We start from the raw sequence: 5000 nt of genomic DNA, 5'->3' as shown, positions 1-5000 counted from the left end.
CATGAATCAAGGGTTTCTAGTTCAGGCCTGATTGAGGTAAAACATGCATTACAGTACCTCACATGAATCAAGGGTTTCTAGTTCAGGCCTGATTGAGGTAAAACATGCATTACAGTACCTCACATGAATCAAGGGTTTCTAGTTCAGGCCTGATTGAGGTAAAACATGCATTACAGTACCTCACATGAATCAAGAGTTTCTAGTTCAGGCCTGATTGAGGTAAAACATGCATTACAGTACATGACATGAATCAAGGGTTTCTAGTTCAGGCCTGATTGAGGTAAAACATGCATTACAGTACCTCACATGAATCAAGGGTTTCTAGTTCAGGCCTGATTGAGGTAAAACATGCATTACAGTACATGACATGAATCAAGGGTTTCTAGTTCAGGCCTGATTGAGGTAAAACATGCAATACAGTACCTCACATGAATCAAGGGTTTCTAGTTCAGGCCTGATTGAGGTAAAACATGCATTACAGTACATGACATGAATCAAGGGTTTCTAGTTCAGGCCTGATTGAGGTAAAACATGCATTACAGTACCTCACATGAATCAAGGGTTTCTAGTTCAGGCCTGATTGAGGTAAAACATGCATTACAGTACCTCACATGAATCAAGGGTTTCTAGTTCAGGCCTGATTGAGGTAAAACATGCATTACAGTACCTCACATGAATCAAGGGTTTCTAGTTCAGGCCTGATTGAGGTAAAACATGCAATACAGTACCTCACATGAATCAAGGGTTTCTAGTTCAGGCCTGATTGAGGTAAAACATGCAATACAGTACCTCACATGAATCAAGGGTTTCTAGTTCAGGCCTGATTGAGGTAAAACATGCAATACAGTACCTCACATGAATCAAGGGTTTCTAGTTCAGGCCTGATTGAGGTAAAACATGCATTACAGTACCTCACATGAATCAAGGGTTTCTAGTTCAGGCCTGATTGAGGTAAAACATGCATTACAGTACCTCACATGAATCAAGGGTTTCTAGTTCAGGCCTGATTGAGGTAAAACATGCCTGTGTCGATTGCAAGTTTTTTTTTCTTTTTTTTTCTTAAGTCTCAAGTGTAGGATATTAATGATCTATGATCAGTTTATCCTTTTAGATTATAATGAATGGACATATGGGGAACTGATCCTAGATCAGAACTCTTACAATGAGATTCTTTATGAATATGAGCCCAACAACCAGAACAGCATCTAAAAAATGTCATTTCTTCTATTCGGGATAGAATAGACAAATAATTTAATTTGAAATATCAGGTAGTGGTAATAACTTCACTGTCATCAGCTTTGTGAGATGTTCTTTTTTTTTGGGCTAACATCTATATTTTCTCATTCACAGCAATTAGATAAGGTGTCAATACAATTCAATTTCACAACCCCCCCCCCCCCCCGCGGTGATTTAGCTCCGCAGACAAAACAATACACACCGAGCACAATGGAAGGAAGCAACACAATATTGAACAATAGAACTAACTGGGAAAATAGTCCTGAAAAGGGTGAATTTGTATTGACTGTATGAAAGTCTGCTACAGATAAAGGGATTTGTTTCACTTTTCTTCTTTTCTTGCACAGACAGTAAACTTCTTTCTAAGTTTATTAATTATTTTACTGCGACAAGAAAGACAAAAAAACAAAACAAGGTAGTGCGTTGTTGAAATCTTTGGAAGAAGAAACCGAAAGCTAGACGAAGAGAAAGTCTTCCACAGACTTGAAGAAGGATTTGAAGTGGGAGATGAGAAAACAATATACTTTCATCAGACAGTGCAGTTATGCGTCTTGTGCTTTGGAAAAGAGAGATATTAAGTTCATTTTGCAATGGAGGGATTCCTTTTGTATGATGCGCCAGCTCTTGACAAATGTAATCTGAATATTTATCTGCCCAATGTGAGAGATTTGCTCCCATAGTTTTACATTTAAAAAAAAGTTGAGGCTGAACATCCCTCTGAGGTACAAGCTGGGCACAGTGGTCCATTCAATGTCTAGCTTAGATTTACATTTTGGTGAGTTACCAACTAAGGTGAATTCAACGTGAAATAATATATTTTTTAAATCACCCATCATTGAATTTAGGATCGGTGTCCCGCTAGCGGGACCAATTCCAGAGAATCTGGAGGACGCGCAATTCAATTAAATAATCAAACATTTGACGGATGTTAAACCTTTACAGATGAAGTCGGAAGTTTACATACATCTTAGCCAAATATATTTAATCTCAGTTTCACCATTTCTGATATTTATACCCAGTAAAACTTCCCTGTTTTAGGTCAGTTAGGATCAACACTTTATTTTAAGAATGTGACATCTCAGAATAATAGTATAGAGAATGATTTATTTCAGCTATTATTTCATCACATTCCCAGTGGGTCAGAAGATTGCATACAATCAATAAGTATTTGGTAGCATTGCCTTTAAATTGCTTAATTTGGGTCAACTGTTTCGGGTAGCCTTCCACAAGCTTCCCACAATAAGTTGGGTGAATCTTGGCCCATTTCTCCTGACAGAGGTGGTGTAATGGTGTCAGGTTTGTAGGCCTCCTAGCTGGCACACGCTTTTTCAGTTCTGCTCACACATTTCCTATAGGATTGAGGTCAGGGCTTTGTGATGGCACACTCCAATACCTTGACTTTGTTCTCCTTAAGCGCCATTTTGCCACAACTTTGGAGGTATGATTGGGGTCATTGTTAATTTGGAAGACCCATTTGCGACCAAGCTTTAACTTCCTGATTGATGTCTTGAGATGTTGCTTCAAAATATCCACATAATTTCCCTACCTCATGATGCCATCTATTTTGTGATGTGCACCAGTCCCTCCTGCAGCAAAGCATCCCCACAACATGATGCTGCCACCTCCATGCTTCACGGTTGGGATGGTGTTCTTCAGCTTGCAAGCTTCCCCTTTTTTTCCTCCAAACCTAACGATGGTAATTATGGTCAAACAATTATATTTTTGTTTCGTCAGACCAGAGGACATTTCTCCAAAAAGTACGATATTTGTCCTAGGTGCAATATTTGTCCTACGGTTTGTAGTCTGGCTTTTTTTAATGGCGGTTTTTGAGCAGTGGCTTCTTCCTTGCTGAGCTACCTTTCAGGTTATGTCGATATAGGACTCATTTTACTGTGGATATAGATCATTTTGTACCTGTTTCGTCAGCATCTTCACAAGGTCCTTTGCTGTTGTTCTGGGATTGATTTGCACTTTTCGCACCAAAGTACGTTCATCTCTAGGAGACAGAATGCATCTCCTTCCTGAGCAGTATGATGGCTGCGTCGTCCCATAGTGTTTAAACTTGAGTACTATTGTTTGTACAGATGAACGTGGTACCTTCAGGCGTTTGGAAATTGCTTTCAAGGATGAACCAGTCTTGGGGAGGTCTACAATTTTTTTTCTGAGGTCTTAGCTGATTTCTTTTGATTTTCCAATGATGACAAGCAAAGAGGCACTGAGTTTGAAGGTAGGCCATGAAATACATCCACATGTACCCCTCAGTTGACTCAAATGATGTCAATTAGCCTATCAGAAACTTCTAAAGCTATGACATCATTTTCTGGAATTTTCCAAGCTGTTTAGAGGAACAATCAACTTAGTGTATGTAAACTTTTGACCCACTGGAATTGTGATACAGTGAATTAGAAGTGAAATAATCTGTCTATAAACAGTAGCTTGAAAAATGACTTGTGTTATGCACAAATAAGATGTCCTAACCGACTTGCCACAAGTATAGTTTGTTAACAAGAAATTTGTGGAGTGGTTTAAAAAACGACTTTCAATGACTCCAACCAAGTGTATGTAAACTTCTGAATTGAACTGTATGTACATATGAGTGTCTTATACCGGCTGAAAGCTTAAATTCTTGTTAATCTGCACTGTTCGATTTACAGTACCTATTATAGCGAAAACATGCCATGCGATTGTTTAAGGATGTCGCCCCACATCAAAACATTTTTCCATCGGCACAGCTTTCATATCTTTCATAAATTCACATATAACGATTAGATATTCACTTACTTTTTGAAAATCTTCCTCTGATTTTCATCCAAAGGGTCCCAGCTATACGATGTAGTGTCGGTTTGTTAGATAAAATCCTTCTTTATATCCCAAAAAGTCTGTTTAGTTGGCACAATCGATTTGAGTAATCCACCAGTTGAACTTGCAGAGAAAGGAATCCGGAAATCTACCCCTAAACTTTGTTTCAACAAGTCAAAATATATTTCTTTACTCCTCAGATACCCTAAAATGTAATCAAACAATAATATTTCTTACGGAAAGAAGTATGTTCAATACGAAACCGATTTTAGCAAGTGCGTAATTTCTACATGCACGTGCAAACATGAATTTCCAAGACTGTATCCTTCTGCTAAAACTGATATTTCTTATTCATTTTTGAAGTTACAAGCCTGAAACCTTGAACATAAACTGCTGACACCCTGTGGAAGCCATAGGAATTGCATCCAGGGAGGTAATTTTCAATATGACCTTTCTCTTGCATTTCTAAGATGGTCTCTCAAATTGTGTTATATACTCCTACATTATTTTCTTTTCTACATTTCCAGAAACTTCAATGTGTTTTCTTTCCAATGGTACCAAATATATGCATATCCTGGCTTCAGGGCCTGAGCTACAGGCAGTTTACTTTGGGCACGTCATTCAGACAGGAAGTGGAGAAAAAAGGGGCCTAAGAAGTTAAAAGTTGGGTGAGAAAAAGATAAAATGTCCCTTAGGTTGATGACTTTTTGCAAATCCAATGAGTTTCCCACATTGATTCAACGTCATCACATGTATTTTTGGGGGTGGAAATTACGTGGAAACAACATTGATTCGACACAGTTCTTTCCGAGTGGGATGATACTGAGGAAAACAGAAATCTCATAGAAACACCCCACTTTAAGTATTAAATCAAGGTAAAAAACGAATCTAATTCAGGATGAATTCCCAGGAAATCACACCAACACAACCTCCCAAAAGTTACTCCTCACCTTACAACATCATAT

This window comes from Oncorhynchus kisutch, linkage group LG9 (assembly GCF_002021735.2).
Source record: "Oncorhynchus kisutch isolate 150728-3 linkage group LG9, Okis_V2, whole genome shotgun sequence".
NCBI classification, from domain to species: Eukaryota; Metazoa; Chordata; class Actinopteri; order Salmoniformes; family Salmonidae; genus Oncorhynchus; species Oncorhynchus kisutch.
The sequence above is the reverse complement of the archived record's forward strand: the minus strand, read 5'-3'. Positions refer to the sequence as shown.